Genomic DNA, 16,354 nt, shown 5'->3' with positions numbered 1-16,354 from the left:
CAGATGTTGCAAAACTACAACTCCCAGCATGCCCGGACAGCCAACGGCTGTCCGGGCATGCTGGGAGTTGTAGTTTTGCAACATCTGGAGGTGTTCAGGTTGAAGATCACTGTTGGGTTCAGAATCTTTTTTTTCTTCTAGATTTTGCACCTTCAAAATTTGGTGCGTTTTATATGCCGGTGCGTCCTATAGGGCGAAACATACGGTATGTTAATAATGCAGCTGAACTTGTGCTGACACATAATTTTTTTATTTTCAAAAATGGCTACTATCTACAAAAACATGGCACTGCCATGGGCACGGCCTGTGCTCCATTGTACGCCAACCTTTTCCTAAGATACTGGGAGAGGGAGGTATTTCAGTGCGGCGGAATGCGGGAAGGCCACCATGTGCAGTGCTGGCTCCGCTACATCGACGATGTGCTATTTTTGTGGCAGGGTCCTGTAGAATTATTTCAGAAATTCATGAGTGATCTTAATAACAACATTATCAACCAAAAATTTACATATACCTACAGCTCCACCATGGCAAATTTCTTGGACATCTCAATACAGCGACAACCGGATGGACATCTTGCAACTGACATCTATAGAAAAGAGACCGCAACAAATTCACTATTGCATGCAAGCTCCTCCCATATGCCATCAACTATCAATACAGTACCTATCGGTCAGTATTTATTTACATTTGAAACGCACTTGCTCCACTTTGGTTAAAGATGTATCAAGAGAGCGTATACAAGAGCCAAGCACACTCCTAGGGAAGAACTACTAACCTCTAAAAAACGTAAACATGAGGCATTAGGTGGTGAGGAAACGAGATTTATCTCGACATATAATTGTGAATGGAAAATTATGCAGGAGGCGCTTCAGAAACATATAGGAATCCTTAAAATGGATCCAGTCCTAGCAACAAACATTTTAGATAGAATTCCTAAGACTGCGCGACGGAGTCGCAATTTGAGAGACGTGCTTGTTAAAAGTCATTATGTGCCAAAAATTCCTCATCCTTTTACAGAAGCAGCACCAATGCTATCCAGGGCTCAAGCCCTGCAGGAACGCATGGGAACTGAATTCCTGAACTTTTTCCACAGCAGGAACACTGTTCCCATTCCTGCAGGAACAGCCCTTGAGTGGAAATCTTGGGTGAGTTCCCACACTTTTTCCCCCCCAGGAATTGACCCCTGGTGCTATCCCTGTGGAGAGTGCCTGGCCTGCACTAATATAATTAGAAACTGTTCCGAACGCTGGAGCCGGTGGTGGGAGCTTATGACATCATAGCCCCGCCCCCTCATGATGTCACATCCCGTCCCCTGAATGCAAGTCTATGGGAGGGGGCGTGACAGTCGTCACGCCCCCTCCCATAGACTTGCATTCAGGGGGCAGGGCCATGACTTCACAAGCTCCCGGCGTCAGCTCCAGCGTTCAGAGCAGTTTGTTCCAAACGCTGAGCAGCAGAGTACCCCTTTAAGTACAGTAGGTCCTGGTTACTTGTTGCATGTAGGAAGATAGGTGTCTAAATTGTACCTGGCGGGTTGCCTCATGTAAGCGAGGGTCAAGTGGAGTTGGCATAGCGAGAGATGATGCATAGAAGTATTTGGAAGGTAAACCCTTATTATGTTGGGTTAGTATGAACTTGGGTGCTGTTTGTGCCCAGGTCTGTTGGTTGCATCTGTAGTAGGAAGCAAGAGTAACTTTAAAGGGGTACTCCGGCGCTAAGACATCTTATCCCCTAGCCAAAGGATAGTGGATAAGATGCCTGATCGCGGGGGGCCCGCCGCTGGGGATCTTGCACGCAGCACCCCGTTACAATCAGTCCCCGGAGCGTGTTCGCTCTGGGTCTGATTACTGGCGATCACGGGGAGGGAGCAGTGTGACATCATGGCCCCACCCCCTGTGATATCACGTTCCGCCCCCTCAATGCAAACCTAAGGGTGGGGGCGTGACAGTCAAACGGTGACTCCAGTCGGCTCATTTTTGATCCGTATCCGGTTTTGTGTCCGGACCTAAAACTGCAGTATACTACAGTTTTAGGTCTGGTCACAAAACCGGATACGGGTCAAAAATGAGCCGACTGGAGTCACCGTTTGACTCTGACCGGCTCATTAAAGTAAATCGATTTCAGCGCTGGTCCGGCTGGGGTGCGGGAGTGCCTGGTTTTCCCCTCCCCCCGACAGATCCGGCACCCATACAGTGAAAACGAGGTGTGAATGCAGCCTAACCTAGTATAAGAAATGGAGAGTGGTGGGAGGACAAGATTGTATTATGTTTACATTCTGCTTTATCTTCTAAAATGTTAGAAGGCTTCGGTTAAAGGGGTACTCCACTGGAAAAAAAATTTTTTTTAATCAACTGGTGCCAGAAAGTTAAACAGATTTGTAAATTACTTCTATTAAAAAATCCTAATCCTTCCAGTACTTATCAGCTGCTGGTTTGATCCACAGAAAGTTCTTTTCTTTTTGTATTTCCTTTCTGCCACACCACAGTGCTCTCTGCTGACACCTCTGTCCATTTTAGGAACTGTCCAGAGCAGGAGAGGTTTTATATGGGGATTTGCTCCTACTCTGGACAGTTCATAAAATGGACAGAGGTGTCAGCAGAGAGCACTGTGGTCAGGCAGAAAGGAATTTCAAATAGAAAAGAACTTCCTGTGGATCATAACAGCAACTGCCGTATTTTTCGCCGTATAAGACGCACTTTTTCTTCCCCAAAACTGGGGGGAAAAAGTCAGTGCGTCTTATACGGCGAATACACCCCTATCGCGGCGGTCCCTGCGGCCATCAACGGCCGGGACCCGCGGCTAATACAGGACATCACCGATCGTGGTGATGCCCTGTATTAACCCTTCAGACGTGGCGATCAAAGCTGACCGCCGCGTCTGAAGGGAAAGTGACACTAACCCGGCTGTTTAGTCGGGCTGTTCGGGACTGCCGCGATCTCACCGCGGCGGTCCCGAACAGCCCGACTGAATAGCAGGGTTAGTGCTTACAGGACACCGGAAGGGACCTTACCTGCCTCCTCGGTGTCTTCTCCATTCAGGGATCCCCTGTATGGCCGGCGCTCTCGTTCCTCGTCGTCGCGTACGTGCGTCGGCGTGCGTAACGACGTGATGGCGGCGACGGAGAGCGAGGATACCCGGCCGGCAGCAGAGACGTTCCGGAGCGACGGGGACACGGCGACAGCGACGGAGCGACATCCAGGGCAGCGGTGACGGGTCCGGAGCGGCGGGTACACGTGAGTATTACCTCCTATACCAGTGGTCTTCAATCTGCGGACCTCCAGATGTGGCAAAACTACAACTCCCAGCATGCCCGGACAGCCAACGGCTGTCCGGGCATGCTGGGAGTTGTAGTTTTGCCACATCTGGAGGTCCGCAGGTTGAAGACCACTATTGGGTTCAAAATCTTTATTTTTTTAGATTTTGCCCCTAAAAATTGGGTGCGTCTTATACGCCGGTGCGTCCTATAGGACGAAAAATACGGTAATAAGTACTGGAAGGCTTAAGATTTTTTTTAATAGAAGTAATTTACAAATCTGTTTAACTTTCTGGCACCAGTTGATTTAAAAAAAATAAATAAATAAATAAAATAAAAGTTTTTCAGTGGAGCACCCCTTTAAAGTCATTGGGGGAGATATATCAAAACCTGTACAGAGGCAAAGTTGCTGAGTTGCCCATAGCAACCAATCAGATCACTACTTTCATTTTTTAACCCCTTAACGACGCAGGACGTATATTTACGTCCTGCGCCGGCTCCCGCGATATGAAGCGGGATCGCGCCGCGATCCCGCATCATATCGCGTGGGTCCCGGCGCTAATCAACGGCCGGGACCCGCGGCTAATACCACACATCGCCGATCGTGGCGATGTGCGGTATTAACCCTTTAGAAGCGGCGGTCAAAGCTGACCGCCGCTTCTAAAGTGAAAGTGAAAGTGACCCGGCTGCTCAGTCGGGCTGTTCGGGACCGCCGCGGTGAAATCGCGGCGTCCCGAACAGCTGATCGGACACCGGGAGGGCTCTTACCTGCCTCCCCGGTGTCCGATCGACGAATGACTGCTCTGTGCCTGAGATCCAGGCAGGAGCAGTCAAGCGCCGATAATGCTGATCACAGGCGTGTTAATGCACGCCAGTGATCAGCATTAGAGATCAGTGTGTGCAGTGTTATAGGTCCCTATGGGACCTATAACACTGCAAAAAAAATGTAAAAAAAAAGTGTTAATAAAGGTCATTTAACCCCTTCCCTAATAAAAGTTTGAATCACCCCCCTTTTCCCATAAAAAAAATAAAACAGTGTAAAAAAAATAAAAAATAAACATATGTGGTATCGCTGCGTGCGTAAATGTCCGAGCTATAAAAATATATCATTAATTAAGCCGTACGGTCAATGGCGTACGCGCAAAAAAATTCCAAAGTCCAAAAAAGCGTATTTTGGTCACTTTTTATATCATTAAAAAATGAATAAAAAGTGATCAAAAAGTCCGATCAAAACAAAAATCATACCGATAAAAACTTCAGATCACGGCGCAAAAAATGAGTCCTCATACCACCCCATACATGGAAAAATAAAAAAGTTATAGGGGTCAGAAGATGACATTTTTAAACGTATAAATTTTCCTGCATGTAGTTATGATTTTTTCCAGAAGTGCGACAAAATCAAACCTATATAAGTAGGGTATCATTTTAACCGTATGGACCTACAGAATAATGATAAGGTGTAATTTTTACCGAAATATGCACTGCGTAGAAACGAAAGCCCCCAAAAGTTACAAAATGGCATTTTTTTTTCCATTTTGTCGCACAATGATTTTTTTTTTCCGTTTCGCCGTGCATTTTTGGGTAAAATGACTAATTTCACTGCAAAGTAGAATTGGCGACGCAAAAAATAAGCCATAATATGGATTTTTAGGTGGAAAATTGAAAGGGTTATGATTTTTAAAAGGTAAGGAGGAAAAAACGAAAGTGCAAAAACGGAAAAACCCTGAGTCCTTAAGGGGTTAAAAGGCCTCTGAGAAATGAAAGCAGCGATCTGATTGGTTGCTATGGGCAACTCAGCAACTTTTCCTCTGCGCAGGTTTTGATAAATCTCCCCCATTGTTTCCACTTCATTTATTGCTGAGACGTGATATTAGTGATTATAAGAGAATTGTCTCGGCTCGTATGGTAATTGTTCATCTAATAGTCTTTCGGGTGGTTATTTTACGACCTATGGTCAGATAACAACAGTCTCTTTGTTATTCTGACTCATCTAGGTCAACTGAATCTTGAAATTAAACATTCCAGAAAGTGATGGCGTGTTATTCTATTATCGTATCGTTTATTATAGTTCCCGAAAATACATAGCTAAGACTGAAAGGCATAAAATGAAGGATTACTTTACTGCATAGATGTAATAAAAGTCTATAGCAATATTTTCCAACCAGGGTGCCTCCAGCTATTGCAAAACTACAGCCCCCAGCATGCCCGGACAGCCAAATCGGTGCAGTAGATGAGCGGGCATGTATGAGGGGGCAGAGTGAAAATCCTGCGCCAGAGAAAATGATGGTCTGCCACCTTGGTATAAGACACCAAAAGTTACACTCCATGATACATGACCCCTTAATGTTAAACAATATAGGGCTGGTGCATATGGCCCTGTTAAAGCTTTGAGTTGTATTAAAGGGGTACTCCGGCGCTTAGACATCTTATCCCCTATCCAAAGGATCTTGCACGCCGCGCCCCGTTAGAATCAGTCCCCGGATTACTGTCGATCACGGGGACGGAGCATTGTGATGTCACGGCTCCGCCCCCATGTGACGACATGCTCCCCCCTCAATGCAAGCCTATGGGAGAGGGGCGTGACAGCTCCCATAGGCTTGCATTGAGGGGGCGGAGCGTGACATCACACGGGGGCGGAGCCGTGACGTCACAATGCTCCATCCCCGTGATCGGCAGTAATCAGACCCGGAGCGAACACGCTCCGGGAACTGATTCTAACGGTGTGTTGCTTGCAAGATCACGGTGGTCCCCAGCAGCGGGACCCCCGCGATCAGGAATCTTATCCCCTATCCAGAGTACCCCTTTAAAGGAATACTATAGTGGTATATACATATCCTCTATCCGAAGGATAGGGGATAAGTTATAGATTGCGGAGAATCTGACCGCTGGCACCCCCCGAGATCTCCTTTACGGGGCCCGGCAGTCCGCAGGAAGGGAGTGTTCCATCCCCGCATGACATGGAGGCTGACACGCCCCTTCCATGTATCTCTATGGGATATATGGAGGGGCGTGTAGGCCGCCTCGTCATGCTGGGGACAGACACGCCACCTTCCTGCGCCGGCGGAATTCTGCCTGAAATGAAAGCCCAATACACTTCTATGGGATTCTGCACTCCCGTTGACCCTTCGGAAATCCCGCTAGCGGGATTTCCGAAGTGTCAACGTGAGTGCAGAATCCCATAAAAGTGTATTGGGCTTTCATTTCAGGTGGAATTCCGCCATGTGAATAGGGCCTCAGAAGCATCTGGGTGCAATACGCAGTGGCTCAGATCCCCATAGTCTTGTAAGTTTGGTTCCCCAGAACTAAGGGTGTGAGTGTGGGGATAAGTGGTGTAAAAATGGGTACAATATGCTCTTCTAAATAAGGCCTTATGCTGTTATTAAGAAGCATGAAGTCGAAAAAAAGATTAGAATTCCATCAATGAGCAACCATACACCCGTACAGCCACAGTAACTGGGTCGCCATCGACTTATTACCGCTACCAGCTGGGACGATGGATCTCCAGTATATAGACATAGTCGATAAATGAACCATAAAGACTATGGCCGACATTTATCATTGTCTTTAAACTGTTTTTTTGCGTCTATAAAAGGTGCAAAAAAAAAAAAGGCACAAGCAGGGTTCAGTTGTGCCTTTTTTGCGCCTTTTGGTTTACCCATTTCTGCTGATTTTGAGTTGTAATCCACTGATTTTGGCAATACACACGATATGGAAGGTTTTATGAACTGCGCCTTTTTGTGAAAAGGTGCAAAGAAGGCGCAAAGCCACTGAAAAGTCTGTAAAACGACACCAGCCCAGACTTAGCTTAGCTTTTTGGTGTATGTGAAGAGAGAAACTTCAGAAAATTTGACCTGCACAAAATTTATCAAATGTTCTGCGACCATTGTAGGGAACCGCTCACACGGTGGGTCAGCAATGACAGTATTCACACAGGCAGCAGGTTTCAAAAGTCCAAGAGGATGTTTTATTTAACTGATTTTAGGCATAGAGCACAGTGTGAACAAAACAACAAAACCTAAGCCTGTCCGGCTCTAGCTAAACATCAGGATACCTCACTGTCCTACTGTGGGCCTAATGTCTGGCCCCAAGCAAACTCACACAAATGTCCATAGAGGAAGGTTCAGACCTGGTAGGTTTGAGCTGCAGTTCTGGCTGTGGCTGCTTCTCATCTCAGCAATCAGCCCCCGAAGCCTCAATTGAGAACAACTAACATTAGGGAAACCTGTAGTGGATTAGGGGTATAGACTGGAGCACTCCCACTTCCAACCTGTCCTCCAGTCCAGGAAATCCGGCCCATATAACTTAAACAAATAGCCCCAGCAGACTATGCTCTGCTAAAGAAACATAACCATCTGGATTTCCTTTATCGTTCCTGGCAGAGGAAACCTGGTGAGATATACTCCCTGTCCACCACTTTCCCGTAAACTTTACCACATATTCTCCCCCCCCCCCCCCACCTCTTCTTCAGACCAGAGGTCTGGGGATTTATAGTGACCATACAGTACACCCTGGACAATGCATCCGCATTCCCTTATAATTTCTTCGGTCTATGTTCCACTTTAAAACTGAAATTTTGTAAGGAGAGAAACCATCTGGTCACTCTTGCATTTCTCTCTTTATTTTGTTTCATCCTGAGGAGCATGGTCTGTCACCAACACAAATTCTCTACCCAGAAGATAATATTTCAGGGACTCCAGTGCTCACCTAATGACAAGACACTCTCTTTACACTATGGCATAATTGTTCTCTTCTTGGGTCAGTTTCCTACTCAGGTACATTACTGGGTGTTCTTCCCCTTTTACCACTTGTAACAGGACGGCGCCCAAACCTGTATCAGACGCATCTGTCTGGACCACAAACTGTTTCCTGAAATCTGGGGAAACAAGCACTGGCTGTTTACAATGAAAAGCCTTTTCTGCCTCTGGGGTCCACTTCACCAATACTGACTTACCGCCCTTTGTTAAGTCTGTCAATGGTGTAACAATTGAGGCAAAGTTGGGCACGAACCGACAGTAGTACTACGGCTATGCCAAGGAAGGCCTTGACCTGTTTCTTTGTTAATGGCCTGGGCCAGTTCTGTATCACCTCAATCTTCTTGATCTGGGGTTTAACCAGCCCTCTACCAATCATATAACCAAGGTATTTTGCTTCCTCTAGACCCACTGCACATTTCTCGGGGTTTATGGTTATGCCTGCATTACTGATGGTGTCTAACACAGCCTGTAGCTTACAGAGGTGACTTTTCCAGTCAGATGAAAAAATTACCACATCGTTCAGGTAAGCAGCGGCATAATCCCGTGATCTCAAGATTAGATCCATCAGCCTCTGAAATGTAGCAGGGGCCCCATGTAACCCAAATGGCATCACAACATTCTGGAGTGGAGAATGCAGTCTTCTCTTTAGCCTCCTCAGATAACGGTATCTGCCAATAACGCTTTGTAAGGTCGAGTGTTGTGATGTACCTTGCCCTCCCAAGCCTCTCAAAAAGTTCATCTACCCGGTGCATGGGGTATGCATCAAATTTTGAGACCTCATTCAATTTTCTGAAGTCATTACAGAATCTCCACGTCCCACTGGGCTTTGGGATTAGCACAATGGGACTTGACCATTCACTAGTAGACTCCTCAATGACACCTAGTTCAATTATGCGCTTGACCTCAGAGGACACTGCCTGCCTACACGCTTCTGGAATGCTGTATAGCTTTAGGTTTATTTTACTGTGAGGCTCAGTTTTAATATGGTGTTTTATTAGGTGAGTACGGCACGGTAGGCCAGAAAACTTGCGTCTGTTTTCATGCAGGAATTCTCTCACCTCCTGCTTCTGGTGCACTGACAATGTCTCACCTATTCTTACTGGGCGAACTGGTTGCACTACATCATTAACCTTAACCTGGGAGGCCACCAAAGCCTAGCGATCTTTCCATGGCTTGATCAGGTTTATGTGGTAAACCTGGAAGGGTTTTCTCCTGTCTGGTTGATGGACCTTGTAATTTACCTCACTCATCCTTACTATAATCTCATAGGGACCCTGCCACTTTGACGGTGGGCACTAAAACCAGGACCCTGTCCCCAGGATTGCAGGCCCTCACCCTGGCAGATCTGTTATAAATTTTGCTCTGGGCCTCTTGAGCTCTCTGCAGATGCTCTTTGACTATATGCATCACCGTGGGTATCTGGTCCTGCATCTGGGCCACATGTTCAATAATACTTTTATATGGGGGGGGGGGGCCTTGGTCTCCCAGGTTTCTTTGGCAACATCTAAATAAACCTCTTGGATGCCGTCCATAGACTAACTCAAACGGCAAAAACCATGTAGATGCATGGGGCATATCCCTGATAGTGAACATGAGGTAGGATAATAGACAGTCCCTGTCCCGGCCACCTCGTTCTACTACCTTTTTTTAACATATGTTTTAGGGTTTTGTTAAGCCTCTCTACTAACCCGTCTGTTTGAGGGTGGTACACTGAAGTAGGGATGTGAGTGATTTTAAACAACTTGCATAGTTCTTTCATGACCTTTGAAATAAACGGCGTACCCTGGTCAGTAAGGATTTCTTTAGAGATCCCTGTGCGAGAGAACATGTAAAACAATTCCCTAGCGATACTCTTGGAGGCCATGTTTCTTAAGGGTACCGCCTCCGGGTACCGGGTAGAATAATCCACTACCACCAATATGTATTGGTGTCCCCTAGCAGATTTGACAATGGGCCCCACCAGATCCATGGCAATTCTCTCAAAGGGTACTTTAATAATGGGAAGTGGCACCAAGGGGCTACGAAAGTGTGGTGTTGGGGCATTTAATTGGTACATGGGGCATGACTCACAGTATCTTTCTACTTCTTCATACACCCCAGGCCAAAAAAAACCTTTGGAGGACCCTCTCTTGTGTTTTGTTAGTCCCCAAATGCCCCCGAAACACATGGTTATGATCTATGTCCAGCACTATGCGGCGGTATGCTTTAGGCAACAGAAGCTGTTCCACATTTTCATTGTTAACTTTGGTGATCCGATACACAACATCCCCATTCATGGCAAAATGTGGAAATTTGCCCGTACAGTTCCCAAAGTGGGGTCTCTCAATTACTCGGTCCCAAAGTTACCCCGAGACACTTCTAGATCTAAGACCTGTTGACCAGGTAGGGAAGTTTCTTCTTCTTCCCCCGCTAACACCTGCAAAGGAAAAAGATCATCATTATCTATTTCAGGTGGACCCACATTTCCATTTTGCCCCTGATTGCTACCATTGTTTTCAATAGTGGTCTCACACGACCCATTATTAACAGGGAGAGGTACAGATTCTGCCGGAGTTTCTTCCCCAGCTGTAGAAGTACCACCCCTTTTCCACAACTCCCAGAACAATGGAAAATCACGGCCTAGTATAACCGCATACATAAGTCGTTTTATGACCCCGACTTAATAGGTCACAGTTCTAGATGGAGTCACCAACTTAACAGGGGCCACAGGGTAGGCTACAATATCTCTGTGGATGCATAGCACTCTTATGTGTTTGTTTGGCACATAGTCCCAAGCCACAAGACTGGCCCGAACCAAAGATACCAGGCTACCTGAGTCCAAAAGGGCCTTCACGGAGCAGTCATTTATCTTTACGACACATATATGTGACTCAGTCTCTGACCCTGGAACAGCTGCACAAGCAGGTTCTGCAAACAGCGACTGTCGCTGGCTAGCGTCACACTTCATAGGCTCTGGGGAAAGAGGGCAATAGGCGGCTATGTGTCTCCACTCATGACACCTCCAACACTGCGGGGTCCCTGGCCTCTTTAGCATGGAGTCCTTTCTAGAACTGGGAAGCCCCTGGGGTTCAGGATCAGTCTTTTGCCCTCGCCAAAACTCTAGAGCCCTGCCCCCTTTCACACCTTTCTACACACCTCCAACTGGAACTCTCTTACCCACAGACGTCACCGGTTTGCTGATTCTGGAAGGTGTTGGTGCTGCAGGGACATCACAGAGGTAGTCCTCAGTCGCTACGAACCTTTCCACCATGATGATGAGCTGCTCAGCAGTCTGGGGGTCTCCTTGAGCAACCCACCGTTGAAGCTCTGCCAGGAGGGTCCTGAAGTAATGGTCCACTATGATCTTTTCCATGATCTGGGTGGGTTTAGAAATTCTGGTTCCAGACACTTTTGTACTAGATGAATAAGATCATACATCTGTGACCGGGCGGGTTTGTCCTTGGCGTAGCTCCAACTGTGGACTCTCCTGGCACAAACAGCTTGCGTAACACCAAGGCGCGCAAGGATCTCCATTTATAGTTTAGCATAGTCCCGGACATCCTGCTCCTTGAGGTCATAGTAGGCCTTTTGCGGTTCACCTGTTAGAAAGGGCGCAATCACTTCTGCCCACTCTGCAAATGGCAGTCTCTCTCCGCCACTCTCTCAAATACAAAACGGTGAGGTAGGCATCAGGTGTTTTGTAAGACCCGCTGAATGGCCCTCCTCACATTCACAGTCTCAGGAGGGCTTCTCTCCACTTGTGTGGTCTTAGCCACAACAGTCTCTCTGAGCGCAGCAATCTGCTCCATTAACAAGCAATTTTTGTCCTGCTGTTGTGCCATGGACTGCTGTTGTTGTGCCATGGTCTTCTGTTGTTGTGCCATGGTCTGCTGTTGTGCTTGTATCAGCTGCTTTATCACCTCTTCCATTGTGCTGGATGGGCCTTGCAATGCAGCAGCAGCTTTCACCCAGGCCATATGCTTCTGCCCTTTAAATGTCCACATAATTCAAATGCAGCGTTTTGTCATGCCATTGCCCCTAGCAACAGGTTGCCCGCATCCTCCACCAATTCTAGGGAACAGCTCACATGGTGGGGTCGGCAATGACAGTATTCACGCAGGCAGCAGGTTTCAAACGTCCAAGAGGATGTTTATTTAACTGATTTTAGGCACAAAGCACAGTGCAAACAAAACAACAAAACCTAAGCCTGTCCGGCTCTAACTAAACATCAGGATACCTCACTATCTTACTGTGGGCCTAATTTCTGGCCCCCAGCAAACTCACACAAATGTCCAGAGAGGAAGGTTCAGACCTGGTAGGTTTGGGCTGCAGTTCTGGCTGTGGCTGCTTCTCATCTCAGTCTCTCCAGCAATCAGCCCCCGAAGCCTCAACTTAGAACAACTAACGTTAGGGAAACCCATAGTGGACTAGGGGTATGGACTGGAGCACTTCCACTTCCAACTTGTCCTCCAGTCCAGAAAATCCAGCCCATTTAACTTAAGCAAATGGCCCCAGCAGACTATGCTCTGCTAAAGCAACATACCCTTCTGGATTTCCTTTATCGTGCCTGGCAGAGGAAATCAGGTGATATATATTCCCCATCCACCACTTTCCCCTACACTTTACCACACCATATAATAAATTTGGTGCTCCTACATATTACCAGTACAAAAAAAGGTGTAGAAAAATGCTTCACTTACACCTATAATGATAAATGCCGACCAATGAGTAATGAATATATTATGTATGCTGCTTCTCATATTAGGTGTGAGCTGCTTCTGTTTCCACTGTGGTACTGAAATGAGAGCTTTAGCGAGTGTTTCCATTCTCTACCAACATACTGTATATCCCTTCCTGCTGTTCACTGTCTTGTAACCCAGGTTCTTTGCTTGAGCTGGAAGCCGAGGCCAGTCTGCCCACCTACAGGGAGTGGAACCTTCTCATAAATGTGTGGCCGCTGCTGGAATATGCCAGTGAAACTGGTTTATAGCTCAGTAACAGAGGCTCAGTACAGGCCTGGTGGGCGAGCAATGCGGTAAAGCTTCTGGGGTATAACACAAAAACATCATGTGTCTTACACAATATGGGATGCAGACTAGAATTAGTCACCATTTCACAGTAATAAAAAAATAGGTAACTTATAAAATACTTCTCGCTTGTCACTGAACAAGAAATCATCCATTTAATATGTATTGTATTATACTCCATATGGCATATATAAATACCCCAAAGGCAATGTGAATGGGTAAACGGATGGTATCCGGTGATTACTAACAGGTTGATTGAAAACAAACTGCACTAGCATAATTTTTATGCTTTTTAAAATATGAGTCTCCAAAAACTCCTCCTTTTTGGAGGCAGACGCCTACCAGTGTTCGTATGCACACAGAGGTATCGGAAGAAGCAATAGCTTTTTCCACATAGTCATAAAATGTTGTGAAAAATGATTCCCATTTTAAGGTATGGCAGTAGGATTGGTGTCCTACAAACTGCTCAAAAGTGACACAAAACCCTCTATGTGGATTTTTTTACACTAGTTTAACTAAGGAAAACATTTTGCAGTTACAGAATGAGCATAACGCTCTATGCTGCTTCACTACAATTATTATATTTGTGTGGTCCTACTCTTTTCTGTGTTGGTCACTACTTAATGTCCCTCACAGAGATCTTCACCTAACACCTGCTATCTCTACAATGCCTGCTGAATCTATGTGCATAGGCTTTTATAGTGGCTTTGGCATCATCACTACACTGCTTCCTAATTGACTGGGAAAGCTGTTTAAAAAGCATTTTGGCATTCACTGAGTTCATGTTATCCTTTCTCCTTCTCTTTTCTACCATGAGGCTGATCTTACTTTAGTAGGTTTTGTCAAACCGAACTGTCTGAAGATAGAATTCTAGCTGAACAGTGCAAAGTTTTGACAAAACTCAGGTTCTATAGATTCGGTTTGTTCATCTCTAGTGCTTACACTGGTGCACAGGGTAAAACAAAACAGAGTAAAACGAGCTGGGTCAGAACCAAACATTAACAACAATGACAGATTCAAAGTCTAGAAATTTAACCGGAGACTATCCAGAGGTCAAAACCAAAATATCCCGAAGGCAGGGTTGCTCTTAGGTTGGATGGTGCCTTGCATGGTGTATTTTGTGGCCCTTCCCCCTGGCATACTGTATATTAATTATTTTCTCCTTTAAAAAATGCTCTGGGGATTAAAAAATTTTTCTTATATAGCGCAGCATAGCCTATTATTTGAGAATAATGTAGAAGCTATTGTGTATGCCTTGTGTTTACCTGTTTTAGCTGATGTGGCAGCCATGGGTATTCGGGCATATTGATCTGTATTTCATCACTAAAATTATTTCCTAATGCTGCCAACAATTCCCATAGATCCTCTGGCTTCGCAGAGAGAGGGGGTGACGTTTGAGCACTGCACCTGGTTATCTAATAAGGCTGCTGGTGCTGGTGGTCACCTGGGTGAATTGATTAGACTCATAAGTGGGTTGAGGTCAGTTCATATTATGTGCAGTTGTGATGCATTTTCATTTTCAAAGTGCGTTTTTTGAGAAATAATTCAACAAGGTAAAAAGGAATCTATCTATAATCACAACTGAGGCATTTTATGAAGATTTGAAGCATTAAGGCTGTGTTCACATGTTAGAAATGAAGAAGGAGTCCAGCACTGCAGTGAAGGCAGCTTTATTATGTGAGGAGCAAGCATTAAAAGCACACTAGTCAGACATGTTTCAAGCGCGAACGCTCTTCCTCGGTGACATCAGTGTGAGCACAGGTGAGCCATTATATACCCAATTCAAAGGGTGGGGCAAGGTGAAACAACGCCCATGTACCTGACATCACACTGATAGACAGGGATCGAGGTATACAGGTAAAATGCACATGCAGGATACAAAATACAAAAGAAGTATATATATAAAAGTGTATCAAAATACATAAATAAAATGTATAATACCACATACCAAAAAGGCTAAAAACTAACAAAGGGTAACAGGACTAACAGGACAAAATATGGGAAATTAATAATGAAACAACAGTTCCCGTCGGATATTTAACCCTGTGGGACTGCGTGTTCCTAAAGTGAACTGCCAGAAAGCTTCTCTGTCAGCTAATTTTTTCCTCCTCTAATGTTAGATTTAACAAGTTCAATAGCATAGATGGTAAAGCCACTCGTATTACCATGATGCACAGTTTGAAAGTGAGCAGATGCAGCTGATCTGTGTCTGCTCGATGTAGTGGTACTGTCATTCAAATGCTCTAACGCTCTGGTTTTTAACTTTCTGGTTGTGTAACCCACATACTTAAGTTGACAGAGTGAGCATTCTATGATGTACACCACATTGGTATAATTACAATTAATATATGACTTTATGGAAAAAGTCACCTGGGTGAATTGATTAGACTCATAAGTGGGTTGAGGTCAGTTCATATTATGTGCAGTTGTGATGCATTTTCATTTTCAAAGTGCGTTTTTTGAGAAATAATTCAACAAGGTAAAAAGGAATCTATCTATAATCACAACTGAGGCATTTTATGAAGATTTGAAGCATTAAGGCTGTGTTCACATGTTGCATTCACATATATTGTTTTTATCACATTTTGGCCGTGTTTTTTGTTGTGATTTTCTAAAATCGTGGTAAAAATTATGCAATTTTACTGTGATTTGTACCATAAATAATGCAAATCGGTACAAATCACAGCAAAAATTTGATGTGTAAACCCAGCCTCAGAGGAGGAGAATGTCTACTATACTGTATATCCTGATCCCATAGAGATAAAATACAACTTTTATGTTATTTGTTTTATTAAATTGTTAATTTTGAATAAACTCAGAAAATCTAACCTGAAACCTCAAGCAAGAAATAAAATCCAATACAAAACTCAACTGCAGAGGCAAAGCCAAAAAGACACCGAGCAGAGCCCATCTGTCATATATATATATATATATATATATATATATATATATATAGCCGTGCCCACATCATCATATTATATACAGTGTATATAAACCCATTGTATGTGTGTATTAGGACTGTACGATTATAAAGGCAAATATTGCAATTTCCATCCCACCAATTTTTTGTCCATCCCTCCATTTCTTGTCCCTCCCCCCATGTTATTTCCAATCCCCCATGTCATGTCCATCCCCCTATTTCATGTCCTTTCCCCTATGTCATGTCTATTTCTCCATTTCATGCCTATCCCCCTATTTCACATCCCCCAATTCATGTCTTTCCCCCTATTTCATCCCCCAAATCATGTCTAACCCCCCATTTCATGTCTAATCTTCCCCATCTCACATCCCCCCTTTTAATGCCCCCCCCCCCCATTTCATGTCCCTCCCTATTAATATGG

At 45.1% G+C, this 16,354-nt stretch overlaps 1 long non-coding RNA gene across 2 annotated transcripts in view; it reads right to left on the bottom strand.

The window, feature by feature from the left end:
• Positions 1–275: 275 nt before the first annotated feature.
• The window catches only part of LOC130275378 (uncharacterized), a 47,962-nt gene continuing 31,883 nt past the window's right edge, over positions 276–16,354 (bottom strand). For both annotated transcript variants that reach the window (XR_008844756.1, XR_008844755.1), the window contains exons 2-3: positions 516–586; positions 276–441 (exon numbers count right to left, since the gene is read on the bottom strand). This is a non-coding gene — a long non-coding RNA (uncharacterized LOC130275378). The remainder of the gene's footprint in view (positions 442–515; positions 587–16,354) is intronic.

This window comes from Hyla sarda, chromosome 6 (assembly GCF_029499605.1).
Source record: "Hyla sarda isolate aHylSar1 chromosome 6, aHylSar1.hap1, whole genome shotgun sequence".
Classification (NCBI taxonomy): domain Eukaryota; kingdom Metazoa; phylum Chordata; class Amphibia; order Anura; family Hylidae; genus Hyla; species Hyla sarda.
This window is presented reverse-complemented; position numbering and strand designations above follow the sequence as displayed.